Raw genomic sequence first — 22767 nt, forward strand, 5'->3', positions numbered from 1 at the left:
TTCCATCCTCAAAGCTCTATAACTGCCACCTTGGTAACTGTATTTGTGTGTTAGCAGCTGATGAAGGCGGAAGCTGAAACATTTTGGTAGAACAATAAAAACCTCTGCTTTGTTAATTACGTGCATATATTTTTAGGTGATTAACGGAATCCTTGCAGGGATCCAGAGTAAGCTTGGGTGAAATTCTGTTTGTTGCTTTCAAAACTCTCTCTCTCTCTCTCTCTCTCTAAGTATTGCTATAAACAAAAGTCAGTCATCTTGTAAACTTTTGTTGTTGTTAAAGAACAGCACTTCGTGCCTTTGGCAGGGATATCTAGGACATAAGCCAGCCTTGTATTTAAGGTCTCACCTGGCAGCCATGGGTGACCAGGAATTCCATGCAGTGCGTGAGGGATCACTCTACCCCTCCTTTGCTAGCCTGCTTGGTTTCCAAGATAGCCACAGAGGAAGAAAACATTCTTCTTCCGTGACTAGCGCAGGGACGCAGCAGGCTGGTGGAGTGGGTAGGGATCACTCTGTCCTTCCTTCACCAGTTTGCTTCAGAGAAAGCAACTATCCTGCTAAGAGGCTAGTAGCCTGCAATCCCTTCTTTTGTGGCCAGAATAGAAATGCAAACTACTTGCCTCTTAGCAGGTTAGTAATCTTTTGGGGGGGGCAGGCTAGTAGCTACTGTGGGCATATTTACAACACTGACATGGGTTTAAAGCAGGGGGTGGGCAACCTGTGACTCTCCAGATGTTGATGGACTCCAACTCCTATCGTCCCTGACCATTGGACATGTTGGTTGTGGCTGATGGAAATTGGAGTCCAACAACTTCTGGAAGCCACACGTTCCCTACACTTTGTTTAAAGGAATCCTTTCTGTGAAGAATCAATGAAAGGGCGGCTGTTCTAGTGACACTGGCCCCAGTATGGGGATGGAGCCAATGTTGCTCTCAAGCAAATGTTGTGCATGCAAAAGGTCGCAGGTTCAATCACTGGTATCTCCAGGTAGGGCCAGGAGAATACTGAGCTAGATGAACCAGTGGTCTGACTCCGTATAAGGCAGTTCCCTATTATTTAGTTAGTTCATTTATGAATCGCTTCCCATGAGGAATTCAGAAGAGATTTACACTATAACAACATATAGAAAAATTCCCTATATAAAAACAGTTAAAACAATTGCATGTATATAAAAAAATTTAAAAATATATCAGTATAAAAATAGTTTAAAACAACAGCACATACGTAACATCAATTCAATTCCAAGACAGGTACCAACTGGGATAAAGATTTTCAAAGGCTTGCTACATTGCCCTGTGTTTATGTTCTCACATAATATTCTTAGCAGCGTGCGGCAAGGACAGGGAACCTGTGGCTCTGCGAGTGTCGTTAGGACTAAAACTTTCATCATCACTGACCATGCTGGCTGGACCTGATGGAGGCCCACCAGAACTGGAGAATCACAGGTTCCTGCCCCTATGCCTATACTGACTTTCTGCATGATTTTAATTTAGTATTAGAAGGTACCATTTGCAAATGACGTGTGACTGGAGCCAGAGAAAATCTTCCAGACAGAGCTGAGAACAGGCCTGTAGATATATCCCCAGAGCTTGTGGGCACCAGCCAGTACTGAATGTAACTATGTGTCCGGGGGTCAGATGCAGCCCTTCAAGCCTCTCTGTCTGGCCCTCACCATATCCTCTCACCAGCCCTACTTCATATCCTCCTTAAGTGTTTTTCCCTGGCTAGGATGCATCCTTGATGTCTGATTGCCTGGATACAGGATACAGAGGGGCGTGTGCAGCTTTGTAGCCAGGGTGGGGCAAATGGGTGCACTGCCTCACCCACAGAGCTGCGGCTTGCCCTCCCTAGGATGTTTTTGAGGAAAAATTATCTTTTTAATTTGTGACATCAAAATGACAGCTTCTGTTTAAAGAATGATGGCTTGTTTAAGGAGCAATTTAAGAACAGGACCCTCTGAAAAATTCAGTGTATAAGGCAGGGTGAGTGCACAACAAAAGCCTTATCTGGATGAGCCCCCCAAAGTCTGCACACTCAAGACTTTCTCTGACTGAGGATAGATTTCTCATGATCACAATCACCTGATAATTGCTGAAGTGATTCTAAAAAAAGTCTGTATAGTACACTTGAAGAGTTAGATATTAGAAGTTTGTATTGTGTGTTAAGAGTTAGACTCTACCCTTGGACTTTCCTTTACTCTGCTTTTCAGTTTCAGTTGTGTTCTCTACTCAGCCAGCAGTAAAGAAACATGTTTGTTGACCTGCAGTAAGAAGTAAGAGTTTTGTTTATTCTGCTATGATGAGTAAAGCAGGGTTGGGTGCTTACTGCTAAAGGGTGAAATAAAGAGATAACCTAGAGCAGCCTTTCCCAACTAGTAGACTACCAGATGTTGTTGGACCACAACTCCCATCAGCCTCAGCCAGCATTGCCAATGGTCAGGAAAGATGGGAATTGTGGTCCAACAGCAGCTGGTGGCCTACTAGTTGGGAAAGGCTGACCTAGAGTGATCTGAAAAAATATCTCGCCTAAGTCACCCTTTACTCTTTTAAAGTACTATGCTCAAAATCATAGTGGCTATTTCTTCTTGTTGTTCTCGGTGGCAAAGAACGAAAGCAGCTCTAGAGGAATAGAAACACTGCTGGGCACACTACATTTAGCTGGCTGGCCACTCAGGCCTAATTTCTGATTTCCCAATCTGTGCAGCTTAGCATTAGGCTTTTTCAGAATTTCTGGACAGAAAAATCAACCTAGCAACCAGTATAAAAAATTCTAATTGCTTCCCACAATTAGTTTCCAATTGCTTAGTTAGTGCTTTATACAGCAACCAGTTCAAAGGATTTCCATTTATTGTCTAATAGGAAGGAAATGTAAAGGTGAGGAACAAGACTAGAGAATGGACCCACAAGGAGTTAACAAATAAATACTTACTCCTAAAGTATTTATTTTCTCTCTGCCCTTCCCTAAATTTGTAGTACAGACAAGTTTGTTTTTGGGGGGAATGTAAAACTGAGATACCTAATGCAGCATCAAAGCCAAGCTCACGAGCTCACTGTCATTACCAAAATAGTTCAGTTCATGAAGAATCAGAGCATAGAGTCATGTCTGATCACAGGTGAAAGAGGACTGTAACTAAAGACAAATTCAAGCTTTTGAGTTTGGTACTCCTGGGGATCTCTCAAAAAAAGGTGAGGCAATTCAACAGATTAATCTTCATTCATACCCAAAGAACTGTGAGGGTCATAATTTCTGCCAAGAATGGTTCCAGAAATATGAATAGTTAAGAGTATTCTCCATCAGCTAATGCAGCTTGCTGCTACGCTTACCGAAATTTCCAACCAAATGTGTCAAAACAAGATGTCTTTCCTTTTAGAGCCTTCAAGGAATGGAAGAAAGTACTGCAAAAATCAATAAAGTTTCGCAAATACGCTACATCTATGGTCCATATTAACTTGATCTTTATATAGCCCAGAGGTTCCCAAACTGTGGTCCGTGGACCACCTGTGGTACATAAGCTTCATCCAGGTGGTCTACAGCATGTCCACATTAAATACTCACATTGGTTTTTAATTGTATTTTTGTTGCTTCTTTTATTTCTAATGTTGTGTTTTTTTGTATTACAGTTTGAATTCTTTGGAATGCATACTGTAGCACAACAAAATACACTATAAAAAATAAAAGAAACAATAAAAATACAATTAAAAATTATACAACATGTAGCAGAGCGCATTACAAATTGCTACCAACAGAGAGAAAAGTAATGAAGTGGTCTGTCAAGACCCTTAGCAATTTTCAAGTGGTCCATGGGAAAGAAAAGTTTGGGAACCACTGACATAGCCCAGTATGCAAGTTAACACACTCTCTGCACAGAGGAGTGAGGGAAAAGGTCACTGCCTTTCCCTTCTCCTAGTCTTGCCCTCACATCCTCTACACCAGTGAGAGGAGGGGGATTGGACTAGCCTATTGTACAAAGGTAAATTTTACGTTGTTGCTCCACCCACATTTGCCTCTGGCCCAACGCACCACTGGCATGTGGCCATAGAAGATTGTCCAGAAAGGAATGTGGCCCTCAGATTCAAAAAGGTTCTGCACCCATTTTAATGATTAAGGTAGAATTTTCTTCATGTCTAATGAACAGTCTATCGGCACTGTTGTCTGTTTATTATGTTACCTGGAAGCACATTTATAAGGATAAGACAATGAGGAACAATATCAGATTTCTTACCTCATGCTGAAGATTCAATACTAATTCATTTTTAGTCATTCAGATCACAGAGCATTATGTATTTTATCAACTTTTTAAAAAAAGCCTTGAGTTTATTTTAAAAAGGAAAGCAAGCTGTACATGTTGTCAATAAAAATAAACAAATACAAATGCATTCTCAGGAGTTGGTATTATGGATTGGTTCAACTAAATTAGCCACTTATAAGGAGATAGATGTAGATTTATAAACAAATATCGACTAAGGGTTGAGGTATCAGATTCACGGTTTAAGCCTCTTCAATGGCCTTGAGAAGACTATTTCTCTGCACACCTCCCCACCTTATTAACTGGGACAATTCCTAAAGCAGCTTCCTGGCGGGACATGTCAATAGATTAAAAATATCAACAACAAATCCCTGAGACTGTATTTGGAAGCACTTTCATATCATACCTTCTATTTTTGATGTTCAGCTGTGAGTGCTGTTGCTTATGTAGCCAAAACAGCACCATCCATGCCCAAGATATAAGTATCACCAATTTGACGATTCCCAAGGCGTGCAGAAGTACAGTACAAAAGAAAGAAACAGAAATCTAAAAAAATGGACAATGAGGACTGTGTGTGCTCAGTGGCCATTGAATGCTGACTGACTGGTGGGGTGGGGGTATGGTAAACTAGGGGAATGAGATGGGTTGGCTAGAATCCTAAAAAGAGCCCCTTCACACTGCAACATTTTGTTGCAGGTATCACTTGTGCAAATTCACTTGTGCCTCTGGAGAGGTTATTCGGGCTGGAAATTAGGAAGGAAGGGTACATCTAAACCTACTGTGGGGAGACGCTCTGAGTAGTTCAAATGATCTCAGCAGGACTATAAAAACAAATAGCAAACCAAACCCAGGAGTTCCTGTTGGCAGCTCTGAGGGTATTCTGTGGACAATGCAGCTCCAGGCTATTGAAAGAGCTCTGACGTCTTGACACAGTTCGATTTTCCTGCTTGTTGGCTCTGGATACTTGCTTTGGGGTCTCTTGTGAACCATTAGAATTGCCGACTTCCTTTGTCTAACATGGATACTTGATCCTTACAGTGCAAGTTCTGACTAAGTACAACATACAGCTGCAAGTTTTCATTAAGGAAAGGGCAACCTTTTTTTTTTTTAAAAAAAAAAAGAAAGTTTCCTCCTAAACAGCATTACGTATGTCTCATGAGAAAAATCTAAGTGTTTCGTTTTCAGCGTAGTTTATATTAATATCGCAACAGTCCATAATCAATCCCAGAACAGCTGATGCAGCACTTAACACTCATTGTTTATCCCAAACATATTCCAAGCACGGCCACACGAGTCCCAAAGCTCCTCTTACAACAGTTGTGAGATGTCAGTGAATCCTATATTGTTACAAAGAAGTCTGTTTTCTATTCCACAGTGGTCTCTTTAGAGTACAGAACTTATTACAGCAGCAATATCTTCCAGGGAAAGCAGTACAGATAGAAGTCGGACTGATTTTCCTCTCAAGTGTGTTCTGCGCTTTAGAAACTCTTCTGGGTTAGCAATGAGTTGCAATAATAATAATAATAATAATAATAATAATAATAATGATGATGATGATGATGATGATGATGATGTAGTTCTGCTTAAATCGCTCCAAGAAGGGATTTATCTTAGACACGTGATAGCCTTGTGGCAACTGCTGGCCCTCTGTCGCAGCCGAACGATATGCTTAAAATACCTGGCTTCTCCCAAAGAACCCTGGGAACTGTAGTTTCTTAAGGGTGCTGAGAATTATAGCTCTGTGAGCAGTAAACTACAGTTCCAGGATTCTTTGGGGGAAGCCATGACAGTTAAAGTGGCACACATGCGCTTTAAATGTATGTGACTAGGCAGCTGTCATCCCATGGAAGGAAGACTTCCAACCCTACTTTAAAAGAGCTCTCTATCTTTTTGTTGTCCTCACTGCAATGATTTGGTAGTGCAAAGGCGAATCAGGACCAGGATTGTTCCAGTGCGCCCTCAGGATGTTGTATTGTAAAAGGACATTGCCTCGTCTGTATGTGGAATCCGACAATTGCTCCTTTAACCCTCTCCTCTATAGCTTATTTTGGGGTCTGAAATTGCTTCTTGATATACTTGTATGCTTTTATATGCTATGGTAGAAAGTAGCAGCTTAAAGCTGTATTTCTGAAAACCAGTATTTAAACTTGCCTCACAGACATTTCATCCTTCCTGCTCAACAGAAAACCCTGCAAAAACCCCTATCATGAACTGAGGTTGTAGAGGGAGGGAGTGGACAGTAGTTTTATACCCCCAGGGTGAGAGCCTGCTTTGATATAAAACTGGGCCTCTCTGAAATGAGAGATGGGAAATAGAAGTATTAAACAGTTTAATGGATGTGGGGCACGAGCCCCCGTTAGTGCTTCAATTATGAGACAGTATCTTATATGTGCATGCGTGGCAGCAATCCTTTACATGTGGGTTGTAATATTGCTGGGTATGAGTAGTTCATGTATGAGTGGTTGGTTGATAAGAGATGATTGTAGTGGTTGTGTGGAACAGATAAAGAATGAGATGGTTGAATGAATGTGTATTATGTTAATGTTGGCTGGAACTTTACGTCATGATGCTTTGTAATGCTTTCTGACTTTATATTGTGTATATAGTTTATATGGTTTCTGTTTTTATGTAAATAATTTAACATGGTTTTTACTGTACTTATTATGCTTATATATATTTATGTATTATTATTGTGAACCACTCTGAGATCTTTCAATAGTAAGCAATCTATACATAGACATGATAATAACTCCTTAGATGTCTGTGTGCGTGTGCATTGAAGAGCGGCAAGCAACCGTGCAGTCATCTGACAGCAGGAATGCTTCACCCTGGGGCCAAGTCCCAGGACTTTTCATTTTAATTATTACAGAACATTAAAGCCTTTTTGCGGCTTGGCCCTACTTTCTTCTCCATTATCTTGTGCTGTTGTTTATGATGCTATTTTACTGATGCTGGTTTTATTGTTAGGTTTGCTTTTAATTTTGTTGTGCTGTATATATTTTATTGTCAGCTGACATTAATGTGATTTTATCGTAGGAAGATGGGATACAAATGCTTAAAACAAACAAACTTTGCCATAGACCCACAAAATGGCAATCAAGATGTAGAGAAGCGCATGAGTTTGCCCAGCCAGTGTCCATTATATGGTTTTGCTTGAAGTGACATCTGGTATGGGAGTCAGGGATTTGACAAAAGACCCTTAATGCAGCTCCTTTTAATGACCATGGATGTTTAAATAGCAACAGAGTGAGTGGATGTTTTAAGAAAAAGATGGGGGGGGGCAGAACTAGATTAGAACTATAGTGTCATGATGGCAGGATTTAACCCTTGCCCTCACGCTTCCAATGTGCATGGGAAGAAAGTGACATTGGCTGTTTATTAAAAAACAAATGAAACCAAAACTGATATGCAAGGGTTAAAGAGGTAAATAATGTCATGTCTAGCTTTGCCCTTAGTCTAGCAAAACTGGGGTGCAGCTTTGGAGCCGATTATCATAGCTGCTCTCTGGGAATTTGAGACAGGCTGTGCTGTCTGCATATAGGACACCACTGGCCTTCACTACACTCCTCTTTACAAATACATTGGTTAACTTGCTAATGGCGTCCCATCCAGAGGAAACCAACAGGTCAATCTTAGATATGTCTCCTCAAATGTAAGCCCCACTGAGTTCAATGGGGCTTACTGTCAGGTAAGTGCTTAGATAGGATTACTGCCTCAACTAGATAGTTCATCTTCTCCAGGGAAGCAGGGAATATAGAAAAGTCCAGCGTTTTATCTGCACTCAAAAATAAAGAAATGTGTGTGTGGGGAGTAAACCTTCCATTATTCATGAAAGCAGAGTGGGAATGTGACTAAATGCTCTCAGATGCAAGGACTCCTATCTCTCTCTAATCAGCACCACTTGCCTGCACAGAAGTATTGATTCCAGGATTTCATCCTGCTGAAGCACCGCTAGGTACTTTTTGGAGCTATTTGTCCCTATTGCTTTGACAAGCTGGATAACCATCCAATGACAATGAAGGAAAGGGGGGGTGTCTACCTATCATCTTGCTTCATTGGAGTATAGCTTTACTGTGAGAGGGGAAGCATAGTTATTCCTTTTAAAAAAAGGAAGGAAATATTAGCTCTTGTGCTGCTGAGGCATATGCACTCTGGGCTCTTCCAGACTGTCTATTTTGCAGGTGGGAGTCAATCACATCCTGGCTAACTCAGGGCGTGCAATTAAAGATTTGGGGCTCTTGCGGAACAAACCTGCATCCTAAAATAAATAAAACCCAAACTCTTTGAAGTAAGGGACAGGAAAAATGCACTGGAAAGTATGGGATAACAATTGCTTGATCTGATGTCATGTAATCTCGTTGCGAACAAACCTATATAATCCTTGAAAACTTTGCGCAAGCAAATCAGGATGAATGCTCAATAACCAGGTCATCTGGAAGCAACCTCTGCTCAGCTACATATCAGCACTGGCATAAAGAACAAAGGGTCCACTCAGCGCATCTATTGCTAGTGCCAGCACATTGCTATCCCTTTGGAAACTGGGAAAGTGGTGGCTCACGATACCTCCCAGTTGTATCCTACAAAACTGGGAAGATCAAAGTCATAGTGTGGGAACAGCCACAGAAGCCACCCCAAATGTATTCCCACAGGCATTAGTGATATCCACTAACGTCCATTCATCCTACAGAATCCCAAATGCTTTCCAATCATTCTCTGCCCATCCAGAAGAGCCAGTGCACAGCAACAGAAAAAGCTGTCTTATACCAACTTAGAGCCTTGGCCCATCTAGCTCAGGACTGTCATTGTTGACTTGTCCTGGCTCTCCAGGGTTTCGGTCAGGATTTTTTTTTTAATCTGCCCTAACAGATGATGCCAGGGATTGAACCTGGTACCTTCTGCGTGCATTGCCTGCACTCTACTCACTGAGCAATGGAGGGTCCTTCCTATGAACATTCTGTGCCATTCGTTTTCATAATGTCCCAGTCCGGCTTTCCTTGGTGCAGAATCGGATGTTGGTTTTATTTATTTAATGTCATTTCACTGTCTTGGTTTCTTGCTTGAGCGAGGAGGAGGAATTGCTGTGCACAACAGACAGCCGCGCGTCCAGGATAAGGATGGCACCGGCATCCGCAAAGGTCGAGGAAAGGAAGGCTCGCGGCGGAGATAGGGGAACCTGTGGCCCTCGAGATGTTGTTGGAGGACTCCAGCTCCCATCAGGCCCCAGCTCAGCAGCACGGCCAATCGCCAGGGGGTGACGACGGGAGTTGGAGTCCAACACTAAGGGCACGGGTTTCTGGCCTAACGACTGCAGTGCTACCGTGCACTTACTTTGAAGCAAGCCCCTGCGTAGGCACAGGACGGCGGTGGAAGTTTTGCAAGGGCTCACTAGGCAGGCACGCACGCACGCTTGGTCGCTGGTGATGCATGTCCGCCGGTGTGATACATTACAAACCCCGGTCGGGACGTTTGCGTCTGCTCTCAGCACCACCCTGCTTTTTCTCCGCGGAGAACTCCTCGCTTTTCCTGCGACCGCGCGCCTGCAGCGAGCAGCACGTGAGAGTGTCCTTCCCCGCATTGCTGCCAGCGAGGAAGCCACGAGGAGGAGGAGGAACGACCGCGACTTCTCTAACCCCGCCCTTTCCCCCCCTCCTTGCGTTGCTGCTGTTGCTGCTGCCGCTGCCGGCAAACGCCGCTCAAAGCAGGGTCGCGTCCCGGGGACTCACCACGCGCCTTACGCGATCAGCTGCCGCCACGGATCTGCCTTCCCAACTTGACCGCTTTGAGTTCCAGGTATTTCGCACACACGGGCCATCCCACGGGGCGAGGGGACTCCCCTTCCGTCTGCCCTCGCTCGCTGTTTTGACGCGTCTTCTTTCCGCGAACGCAGAGGGCAGCGCCAAACTTTCCGAGGGGTCGCTTCTCTTCCCCTACCCTTGCGCCTGCTTGTCACTGCTTCTGCCGCCGCCTTCTTTTTATACGCGGTCGGTCGGTCGGTCCGTAAACGAAACTTCGCTCCGTCCTCTGCCTTTTCAGCGTTGCGCTTTTCTTTGCGTTGCAGCGCTGGTCCTTTCAAGTTTCCCGTGAATTGATGGACGCTGGGAAGGATGTCCTTTTCGCTACTGGGGCAACCCCTTTCCCCACTCTTGCATGAACCCAACAGGTGGAAGGGGGCGGGAGGGAGAGCACGGTCTATTTATTATTGACAGCCTAGAGGTGCCGGGGCGGAGTCCTAAGAGGCACTCTGATCTGGAAGCTCAGCCCTGCAGCCCTGGATTGTGTCGGGGCCGGCTCTGATTATTTTGAGGGGGAAGGCGCACTTCAGATGCTCAGAGGCAATATCCTTGACACCTAGGCTGTAGGTGTACGTGTACACTCGCTAACGCTGCAGTCTGAATTCACTGGGGCTTGCTTTTACTCGGACGCGGTTAGGATTGCAGCCAATGCATGATATCTCATATTATGTAAAGCTTTACAAACAGACAGATTTTCAGGGCTGAACTCTAGCTCACTTTTCCTATCTCAGTGGATATAATTGGAAAAGAAAGAAGCCTCGTAACCTCTGTGATTTTGAGTGTGTGTATGCGTGTGTTTTAATATGGATGGGCTGTTAAAATTGATCTGGCATGGACCTTTCCCTTAAATTATACAAGTTTAAAATGTAGGTGTTGTGCAATAGTGGTAAAGAAATCTTTGGGGGAAGAAGGGGGACCCCCTAGAGACAGGACTTGGTTTGCTATTTTATTTTGCACTCGTAATTTTGGCCTCTTAATAGGGAACAGGGGTATAGTTGTCCAGGGTCTCGGGGTGTCTTAGACCTGTTTGAGGAGCAGGGTCCCAATGTCTCCTGCATCCTGCGAGCCAATCAATATGAAAGGAAAAGTCTTCTAACATGCTTCCTTGTGCTATCCTGCTTACTGGAGCCAATCAGAGTGAAAGGAGGTAAGTCAACCACTGAGAAGACTCTTCTCAGTAGCTAACATTCTTCCCTTTCATGCTTATTGGCTACAGGGGAGGTCTGTTGTTATGGCAGAAGGCATTAACAAGGATCTCAAAAAAAGGGAGGGGACATGGCTGTGACTAACATGAAGGGACCCTGCACTTCTGAATTTACCACTACGCTACTGATACGGAATGTGTTTTCTAGCTTGAAACTGCTGTAGATTCAGTGGTCATCTTTCTGTGTGCTTAGTGAGGAGGATGGCAAACTCTTGAGACTTGGGCTAGTCAGTTGTCTATACTGGACAAATTCTGCTGATGTTGAGGGTCCGTCAAGGTTTGTGGTCTGCAAGGGAAGAAATGAGTAGGTACTCCTTCAGATCCCAGCGCACTTTCAGCCTGTCACTATTATAGGGTGGGATTCAGACGCATACTGGCAAATTCAAGATGTGCAAGTAACGTTGATTTGGTGCTCTTGTGCAACAAACCTGGTTCCGCCCCCCCCAAAAAAAAATTGGACTTGGTGTGATAAGGAAAGTGATGGGAAAATACACACTGGGGTTGATTCTTGCTTTGATGCAACCTCATCTAACCTTCCCGCAAACAAATAAGAATGAATGCTCAATAAATAGCGGATGTTATCTAATGTTACCTCCCCTACCCCAACTTTGTACAAACAAATCAGGATGAATGCTCAAAAATAGGTCATCTGGAAGCCCATCCTGCAGACATCTATCCTGTCCTTCCAAAATACATATTTTAATAGTAGTCTAGGTGTTGATTTTTTTTAAAGCCTTAGTATACTATAGTTGGTGTAAGCAGCACTTTAATGTGTTGGATGGTAATGGTGTAACAGTACCGGAAGTGGCTTCATTTCATTCAAATCAAGATGCCTTGTTTTGTTTTTATAATACTCTTCAATTGTCTGAGTGTCTTTTAAAGAGTCAGTGGAAGTTGCCTTGTTATTCCATCAATGATCAGACAAGATCAGCCATCTCCCTTCTCCTTTGACTTTTCATCCAGTATTACAAAAAATGGGAAGCAACCATTTTACTCTTGTTTAGTCTTTTCCCCTTTGAAAAGTTCCAGCTAAATTTCTGTAAACAAAACCAAGAAGACAAATTATCCTCCAAACATTTAACTACAACATGTAGAGGTACACTTGCCAAGACATGATTGGCTGCAGCTTTCTGTTGAGTTTGACATGGTGACAAAACGGTGCTTGTAGTTAAGTAATGCATGAAAAGACTCCCTCCCAGCTGATTTAAGTGTGCCCATTCAAAAATAGTTACCATTCTCTCTCTCTCTCTCACTCACTCACTCACTCACTCACTCACTCACTCACTCACTCACACAGACAGACAGACAGACAGGGACACAGGAGACGGGAACAATTTTCAAGCACATTTAATAAATGAAGGGAGGATCAGGGCTGGCATCAGAAGGCGGCCAAGTTGGGCCCTGATTGAGGGCCCCTGAGGGGCCCCTCCTTAGGATGGGAGGGTGGTGCTCCTGTTCTGTGATCCGTGGCAGTGTCGGGTTCTGCAACCTGATCCTGCTGCAGATCGTGGAGGAGAGCTCCCATATACACACTCCTAATACAGACCCGCTCACCCCCCTACCCCTCCCATTAATGTGAATGCTGTGCACGCATGCTTGCCATCACCCAAGATGGTGGCAGAGGCTTCCCTAAGGGGCTGACATCCCCCCCATCTTGGTTGATGGCAGGCATGTGCGCTACACACTCACATTCACATGACGTGAGAGGTAGGTGGGGCATGTGGATGAGCTTATTAGCCCCACACCACCTGTATGGGGGAGTCTTGGGTTATAATGCCACAGGCCTGGGGCACGCTGGTGCCGAAGGGCCTGGTAATACCTGGCACCGGCCCTGAGGAAGATTCTAAATCTGAGAGGAATGATTGGTATTCTAGACTAATCCTTTTGTAGAGAACAAATTGTTATCTTAAACATATTTCTTAATGGGGGGGACAGCAGAAGAGACTTAAGAGGAGTTCGCCACTGTGGATTTTGTCTCTATTCATTTTTCCTGGCTGTGGAATAGTTACTGTATTACAGTAACCCATTACGTTAGTGTGAAATCATCTGTTTCTGTTGCTGCTGGCCCTTGTTCCTGCAGCAGGATTGGCAAGAAGCAGCGCTGGGTGCACCACTTTGCTGAGTATGTGGTCCAGTTTGTCAGCAGAAGTGTCAGAAAGCAATTCATTATACAGAGGAGTTCTGCTGGAAGAATATATTTTCCTTAGTCCTGGTGTTGGAAAGAACTATATAGCCTGTAGGAGAAGAGCAGGTGGGTTGGTGTGTGTGTGTACACAAATGTGCCTGTGGCATAAAAAGTAGCCATGGTGTGTGTTTGCTGGGGTGGGGGAATCTGGAGCAATCTTGCAGCACATGCATCTTCAGAAAACAAATAGCATCTTTGGGAGGGGGTGCATTTTTTAATGGGAAACCATCACAGGTGGAAGGGGTCTGTCTTCCTCTCCCTTCTGCCCTGAACTCTGTGGCTGCTTTTAGTTAGGAAAGGCCATTCCCTGTGCCAAATACAGCGGAAGCACCACATCTCTAACACAACATTTGGCCCTAAGAAAATATATTTAGAGCTGGCATACTTGCTGGATATCTCTCTTTTCAATGAGACGTGTGCCCAGGCCTATACCTTTGCCAAATGCCAGAGTTTATCAGGTTTTCGCTGTTTCCTCAATTAAGAGCAAAGGATTTGGTCAAACATCAGAGTGAGAGTTTAGTAAAGGGATTCCCATATGACCAGCAGAGAAAATTAAATGTGCTGTAATCCAGCTTTCCTCCAAGGAGCTCAAATTGCTGTACACCCTTCTCCCCCTCTTTTTATCCTCACAACAACCCTGTGCGGTGGGTCAGGCTGAGAAACAGTGACCGGCCCAAGGTCACCCACTGAGCCTCAGGGCTGAGTGGGGATTTAAACCCTGGTCTCCTAGCTCCTAGTTCAATGCTCTAACCATTACACCACACTGGATCTTATGATATGCCTTCAAGTCATTTCACAACAGGCCTTCAAGGTATTTGTGAATGACATGTGCAGCTGGACACCCATCTGTAGGAAATGCTTTGATTTGGATTCCTGCATTGAGCAGGGGATTGGACTTGATGGTCTTATAGGACCCATCCAACTCTACCATTCTATGATTCTATGACATACAGCCCAATCCTGTGCATAGTTACTTAGAAGTTCTCACTCAATTGCCTTTTGGGTGAGTCCCTTGCTCAGTGTCCTTGATCAAGCTGCCCCGTGACAAATCCTGGTGGACTGATAAGCTTTTCATTCTGACGTGGAAAGCTGTGCAACCTCTCCGTTTCTCAGCATTGTACCAAAGGGCCATGAGAAACAGTGAAGGGAGCCAGTGTGCATTTTGAGAAGCTGGAACTAAGAAGTTTGAGTTTGGATGTGCAGTCCATGTGTCTGCACGCACCAGACAAGCATTTCATTCTGGTTTTTATTGTAAACACATTTGGGAGCCTTTATTTACTATAAAAATAAATTTAATAAGTCCTGGTGTGTTCAGTGGGGATTGCTCCTAGGTCAGTACACACAGAATTACAACTTAGAGCCAATCCACACTTTATAGTTTAGAATGTATATTGGAATTGTTTTTAAGATGCTTTGTTTTAAAGATATTTTAAATGTTTCATCACTTCTTGTTTGCTGCCCTGGGCTCCTTTTGGGAGGAAGAGTGGGTTATAAATTTAGATGATGATCATAGAATCATAGAATAGTAGAGTTGGAAGGGGCATTTAAGGCCATCAAGTCCAACCTCCTGCTCAATACATCAAAGATACAGCAAGCTAGGCAGAAGCTTCAGGGCCATTGGTGGAATGCCTGGCTGGCTGCAGATGGTGGTGGAGGAGGAGGGGGAACCAGGCATAATAAACTCATGCCCAAACCAGGGCCGTGCTGAGAGCGATGAAGGAGTGGAGCGTCCATAGAATCATGAAATCATAGAGTTGGAAGGGGCCTATAAGGCCATTGAGTCCAACCCCCTGCTCAATGCAGGAATCCAACTTAAATCATATCCGACAGGTGGCTGTCCAACTGCCTCTGATATTAATTTAATTGATGATAATAATAGTTTGAACATGGGTGCCAAAGTACTGGAGTTTAATTGACAAACAGTGGTTCAGTGTTGTTCATTTTAAATGGTTCACACATGTTTAAAAGGCAGTGTTTCCTGGGAATAAGCATTGTCATTTAAATGCATGTGTACCCTATGCAATTGAAGACATCTTGCACATATTTTTCCATTGAAAGACAGGAACATTTTATATCTGAGTTTTTTAAAATTTATGAATTGTTCCTTTCAAAGTGTGCAGAGTTAAGGGTGTGCTGTTTTAATTTGGAGACTGGAATGGACAAGTAGATCCCAAGCAAAGATACCACTTGGTAAAATGATTCTTTCGGACCTCTTCATATGTTACATAGATTCAAGTGCATATTTTCTACTGCACGTGCATGCAGCAGGGAGCCATGAACAAGCTCGTCCCCTTGTGTTTCAGAACACATTTTTTTAATCTCATGCACACATACACGTTCCATTTTAGAAGTATTTAAAAAGTAACTTTAGGCATATATTAGTGAAACCTAAGAATGGTTTGGTTTAACAACATCTAGTAAATTTGGGTGACAGATTTTTGGGGGTAATACGAGTTAGGGAGCGTGGCACATCTCTACTCAGATATAAGTTCCTTTGAGTTCAATGGGGTTTAGTCCCAGGTAAGTGGAAATAGAATTTCAGACCAATGATATGGAGGTGGAGGTGGTGGTGAAATTCTGTGGCAGAACTGCGGCCACTTCCTAAATCCTGCTGGCTTGCTGCAGCCATGACAGGAGCTGCTGGGATGGGGGTGGTTCTTTGCCTTTTTTTCCTTTTTCCCTCCTCTTGTGATCAGTGGGGTGGAATTAACCACACTGGCTCTAGGACTGGCATAGCTGGTGCCTCCTTTTGAGGACATGCCAAGGGAAGAAGGGGGTGGAGGATCATGAAGTTCCTCAGCTACCCCTAGAATGCCTGTTTCAGCCCCTCCCCACTAGCGGAACATTGCCACTGGGATATCTGTTCCAGGAATAGGCAGGAGCTAGATTGGGATCTACTGGTAGATCTCTGAATGATCTGCAATACATCAGCAAGTGTTTCTGACTCCCAGCACTCAATGCCAGTTCCTATAGCCCCACAGGTGGCCAGATGCCAGTGGGTAGGATTGCAGTCTGAACCTTGTAAAGACAATAATAGTGAAAGTTGGTGACCTGGCCTCATGAATGGATAGAACTTGCTGAAATTGTCATGTGAAAATTATTGCAGATAGGATAAATGAGGGTAAGTGTGGGGAGGAGTTTGTATGTAGGAAGCTGTCTTATACTGAGTCAGGTCACATCCACACTATGCATTTGAAGCACAGTTACAGGAAATGGCTTCCCCCAGAGAATCCTGAGAACTGTTTTTGTTAAGGGTGCTAGGAACTAGAGCTTTGTGCAGGGTAAACTTCACTCCTCAGGATTCTTGAGAAGGCTAGGACTGTGGAGGGCAGCTATGAGAGAACTAGAGAAGGTCCTCAAATGCAAAGATGTATCACTGAGCACTAAAGTCAGGATCATTCAGACCATGGTATTCCCAATCTCTATGTATGGATGTGAAAGTTGGACAGTGAAAAAAGCAGATAGGAGAAAAATCAACTCATTTGAAATGTGGTGTTGGAGGAGAGCTTTGCGCATACCATGGACTAAGAAAAAGACAAATAATTGGGTGTTAGAACAATTAAACCAGAACTGTCACTAGAAGTTAAAATGATGAAACTGAAGTTATCATACTTTGGACACATAATGAGAAGACATGATTCACTAGAAAAGACAATAATGCTGGGGAAAACAGAAGGGAGAAGAAAAAGAGGAAGGCCAAACAAGAGATGGATTGATTCTGTAAAGGAAGCCACAGACCTGAACTTACAAGATCTGAACAGGGTGGTTTATAACATATGATACTCTGTTGCTGATTCATAGGGTTGCCATAAGTCATAATTGACTTGAAGGCACATAACAACAACAACAAAATGTGCTTTAAATGTTTGGTGTGGATGTGACCTCAGATAATGGCTCATCCAGCTCAGTATTGCCTACAATCACTGCCACTGGCTCTCCATGGTTTCAGACAGGGAGCCTTTCCCAGGCCTACTTGGAGATGCTAGGAATTGAACCCAGGACCTTCTGCTCTCTAGGCAGATGCTCTACCACTGAGCCACGGGCTTTCCCTTAGAATGTTCTTCTTCCTATCTCTTTCCCTTTCTTTCTGTATCCATAGTTATATAAAGTATCTGTAATACATAGTAATAAGCAACAAGAATGCTTCCAGACTATGAAACCAGGACATCCCATCTAAACAGAAGGAAAGCTTAAGAGATGAGAATGCTTGGTTAAAACTGAAAGTAATTCTCTGGAGGCAAAATTATAAATGAGAGGTCAGAATTTGTCCTGTGGTGACCCTGTAAAGAGGCAGAATCGTCCTATATCAGGAAACATTCCCACAGTGGCCGTTCCAAGGACATATCACCATCCCCCAGCAGAAGAAGAAAAAGCACATTTGGAGGACTGAAGGAAAAATTGGCATTTGGCCTTCAAGGTAATCCCCATTATTGAACTAAATCTTCCAGAGCAGTGAAAAGTAACAATGGCCAAATCAATGTCACTTACGGAGTGCAATAATATTGGGACGGAGGGGTTTCTGGCCATGACTCAAACCTGATATAAGACAGGGATGATCAAACCCTTTTGCTTCAAGAGAGTGTCTGTAGTGAGCTGGGGCTTAGCAGGGTGACTGATGACATTATGGCTCAACAAGTCTGATGGTGCTCCAAAGTGAAATCAATGTTGGAAACCTCACTTCTGTGTGTGATGGAGTGACCCTCTCCCTCCCTGTGTTCAATGAGGGGTGCCTCTGTTGCTTCTGCAGTCTGCACTGTTTACATTCTACGCCAGAAGGGCTGACTGAAGCATTGTCTGCTCAGCAACATCACAACATCAGTCTTCTTGAATACGTCAGCTAGCCGGGCCAGGAGGTGATGTTGACAAAAGCTACAGATATTCCCCATTGCTCTATATTGGTTGAGTGTCTCATTGCATTGCCTGCATTTCAGGCATCACATCTGTTCCAGGCTGCAATTCTGAGAATATTTTTTCTTACTGCTGTGGGATTGAGCCAGTACAGTGTAGCGGTTAGAGTGTCAGAATAGGACAGAGGAGACCCAGAATCAAATCCCCATTCTGTCATGAAGTTCACCCTAACCTACCTCTCAGGATTATTGGGAGGATAAAGTGGGGGACAAACACATATTCAGCCTTGAGATCCTTGGAGGAAAGGCGGGGTGTAAACTGAATAAATGAATGAACCTGTGCAACATACTAGATGAATGCAAAAAATGAAACTCCGTTAGCCTAGCCAACGTGATGCCCTCCAGGTATTGCTGGACTAGAATTTCCATCATCCCTGACTATTGGCCATGCTGGCTGGGGCTGACAGGAGTTGGGAATCTAATAACATCCGGAAGGCATCACATTGGCTACCCTTTAAGTAATATGATTTGGTGCTTTTTATTTTGTTTTGTGGGACTCATAAGTGAAACTGGATAATAAACAAAAATAAGTTCAAATTGATAATAAGTTGTTTAGATAGCAGTCTTATTGTTTTTCCTTTCTGCTAGGAATAATAATGTCAGAAGAAGAAGTCACATCTAAACTGGGAACTTCCCTGCTCACTCTTAGCTGCTGCGTAGCATTGACTCTCTTCCTTGCATAAGAACAACCCTGCTGGATCAGACCAAAGGCCTACCAAGTCCAGGGCCCCGTTTCTAACAGTAGCCAACCAGATGCCTCTGGGAAGCCTGCAAGCAGTATATGATGTTCATGTTCAATCCTCGTCATGTTCTTCAGCAGTTGTCATTCAGTAGTATTCACGGCCTTCTCTGAAGATGGGGGTTCCATCAGTGGAAGCTGCCATCGATAGGCTTATCCCTCCATGAATTTGTCAAATCTCCTTTTAAAGCCATTTAAGCATTCTGCTAGTAGTAATCTTTTTGTCTTTTTCACTTACAGAATACTTTACAATCTCTATTGTATTTTCCTTTCACAGTTATTTTGGGAAGGGTCATAGTTATTCCCATTTTACAGCTGAAGTCTGAGAAAGCCCGGTGTGCCAAAGATCACACAGTGAGTCCTTGGCAAAGGAAGGACCTGGACCTAGAACTCCAGGGTGAAAGTCCTGCTTTTGTCAGGAGTGGGGACCTTTTTATTTTTTCTGTTGAGGCCTGCAGCCTTTCCCAATGAGTGTGCCTCCAGATGTTGATGGACCACAATTTCCATCTTTCCTGACCATTGGCAATGCTAGCTGAGGCTGATGGGAGTTGTGGTCCAACAGCATCTGGAGGCACACTGGTTGGGAAAGGCTGGTTGAGGGCCATATTCCTTCAGGAGGAGTCTCTTTGGGGCTGCATGCCAGAAATGGGTGGGACCAAATCTAGCAGTGTAAATAAGCAAGTCACACACACACCCCTCTCTCCACCCAGCAGGCTGCCAGAGGAGGGACAGATCAGTTTTGCCAGAGGTCTGCATTGATGCTTGCAGAGATCTTTTGAAATTAGGCCAAGGACTACCCACTCCGGCATTAGATCATGCTGGCTTCCTTTTCGTTGTGTCCTCCCTGTTTAATTTGAGGTCTATCAGATTTCTGTTCTTTGCTCTCTACTGTTCCTTTTTCCCATCTACATTTCTCCTCTCCTCTCACAGTTCAATTTACTGTCCTCTAAAACTGTTCTTATTTATTTATTTATTTATTATTATTTATTTATTTCGTTTCATTTTTAGACCGCCCATAGCTAATAGCTCTCTGGGCGGTGTACAAACAGGATTAAAATACAATAGTATAATAAAATCAATAACACATAACAGCAAGTTAACTAACAACGTTAAACATGAAAACATTAAACATTAAAATGCCTGGGAGTATAGCCAGGTCTTAACCTGGCGCCTAAAAGAAAGTACCGTAGGCGCCAGGCGTATCTCCTCAGGTAAGCTGTTCCAGAGTTCAGCTTTGGGTCCCCAGATATTGTTGGACTGCAACTCCTATCAACTCCAGCCAGTTTAGTCAATGACCAAGGATGATGGGGATTGTAGTCCAACAACATCTGGGGACCCAAGGTTGAAAGAAGAGTGCTCTAAACACTAGTAGCACTAGTAGCACTGGAGCACTAGTAGCACATGTGCTCCCATGTTTGCAGAACATCCTTTGGGATGTTCTGCTTTTGGGGCAAACTCAGGGGAAAGGGATGGAGCTTACCAATTGTGAGAGAAATGTGATCACATGGTCCACACCACTCAGTGTGTCAAACACTGTAGCTTTTCTCCCAGTGCTCCCATTAGGAAGTTTCAGGATCTTGCTAACATGATAGTTGGATATGTGAGTGAATGCAAATGAATTATTTTTTGGGGGGGTGTAGTTAGCTCTAGATAGGCTTGTGTCTCAGTGTTAAATGATTTGTGTTACTGGGCTACTTGACCTATGGATCTGACAGCTTATTGCAAAGTCTATTATCCATCTATTGATATTGTGTCATGTTTTATTTTCACTGGGAAAACAAACACACACCTTTTCCCCACTTTACATTAGAACATCTGCACCTTTCACTGCTATCACTCCAACACTGTATGAAGCAGATCAGATATTATACTATATGCTTGTTGTGTTTTGCAAATCCATGACAGCAAGGCAGCCCAGCACCCAAGTGGCTCCTGAATTTAGCTAGCAATCGTCTGATTCCTATTTATCTAGTTAATCTGTGGTTTGGCTTTTATATATATATATATCTCAGCACATACCACTAACTGAGCTGTGATGCAATATGTGGAGTGCAAGCATTGCTTGCCCATCAGCATTCAGCTGGTGTTGAACCAACCCATGCTTTTGTGCTGTTGCAGACCAGCTAGAGGCAGAATGTGCAACAGCAATGTACAAGGTGCTGTTATTTTGCATTGTCAGAGCGGTAAGGCAGGGTGAAGTGCTATCAGTGAATCAAAAGCAGAAAGATACATATTCATGGGTGTTTTGACAAAGAACCAGGTATGAACGTCTCCTTGTTTAGTGAAGTTTATGGGTTGCCAGGGATTTACCAACGATCCTTTGTTAATAACCCTCACATTCCATAATTTTGAGGGATGTTACCTTTACCAGGGATAGTTCTTACATGGGGGTGGTGCCATAGATGTCAAGGACAGATTAGGCAGGGATGGGGAACCTGTGGCTGTTCAGATTATGTTGGACTCCAACTCCCATCAGCCCCAGCCACCACAGCCAATGATCAAGGATGAATCATAGAGTTGGAAGGGGCCTATAAGGCCACTGAGTCCAACCCCCTGCTCATTGCAGGAATCCAAATTAAAGCATACCTGACAGGTGGCTGTCCAACTGCTTTTTTAATGCCTCCAATGTTGGAGAGCCCTCCACCTCCCTAGGTAATTGGTTCCATTTTTGTACTGCTTTAACAGTTAGGAAGATTTTCTTGATGTTCAGTTGAAATCTGGCTTCCTGTAACTTGAGCCCATTATTCTGTATCCTGTACTCTGGGACGATCGAGAAGAGATCCTGGCCCTCCTCTGTGCGGCAACCTTTCAAGTACTTGAACAGTGCTATCATATCTCCTCTCAATCTTCTCAAGGCTAAACATGCCCAGTTCTTTCAGTCTCTCCTCACAGGGCTTTGTTTCCAGTCCCTTGATCATCCTCATTGCCTTCCTCTGAACTCATTCCAGTTTGTCTGCATCTTTCTTAAAGTGTGGTGTCCAGAACTGGACACAGTACCCAAGATGAGGCCTAACCAGTGCTGAACAGAGATGAACCAATACTTCACTCAATTTGGGAACTACTGTTAATGCAGCCTAAAATAGCATTTACATTTCTTGCAGCCACATCACACTGTTCGCTCATATTCAGCTTGTGATCAACAACAATCCCACGATCCTTCTCGCATGTAGTATTGCTGTGCCAAGTATCTCCCATCTTATAACTGTGCATTTGGTTTCTTTTTCCTAGGTGTAGAACTTTTTACTTATCCCTATTAAATTTCATTCAGTTGTTTTCAGCCCAGTGCTCCAGCGGATCAAGATCCCTTTGAATTTTGTTTCTGTCTTCCAAGGTATTAGCTATCCCTCCCAATTATGTACCATCTGCAAATTTGATAAGCATTCCCTGCACCTCCTCATCCAAGTCATTAATGAAAATGTTGAAGAGCACTGGGCCCAGGACCAAGCCCTGCGGTACACCACTCATTACCTCCTCCTAGTTTGAGAAGGACCTATTGATAAGCACTCTTTGAGTACGATTCTGGAGCCATGGATCCACCTGATAGTTGTTCCATCCGGCCCACAATTAGCTGGCTTGCTAATCAGAATATCATGGGGCACTTTGTCAAAAGCTTTGCTGAAGTCGAGATATATTATGTCCACAGCATTCCTATAGTCTACCGGGGGGTTACCCGATTAAAAAATGAGATAAA

General features: G+C 43.7%; 1 protein-coding gene and 1 non-coding gene across 2 annotated transcripts in view; one reads left to right on the forward strand and one right to left on the reverse strand.

Moving 5' to 3' along the window:
• Positions 1-9666: 9666 nt before the first annotated feature.
• Positions 9667-22767, forward strand: part of KCNS3 (potassium voltage-gated channel modifier subfamily S member 3) — a 78473-nt gene continuing 65372 nt past the window's right edge. The window contains exon 1 of the mRNA XM_061622643.1: positions 9667-10039. The gene's annotated coding sequence lies outside the window, so the exon portion shown is untranslated. The remainder of the gene's footprint in view (positions 10040-22767) is intronic.
• Positions 17405-17479, reverse strand: TRNAS-AGA (transfer RNA serine (anticodon AGA)). Its single transcript has one exon. It is a non-coding gene; the product is annotated as a tRNA-Ser (tRNA).

Source organism: Rhineura floridana, chromosome 4 (assembly GCF_030035675.1).
Source record: "Rhineura floridana isolate rRhiFlo1 chromosome 4, rRhiFlo1.hap2, whole genome shotgun sequence".
Taxonomy (NCBI): Eukaryota; Metazoa; Chordata; class Lepidosauria; order Squamata; family Rhineuridae; genus Rhineura; species Rhineura floridana.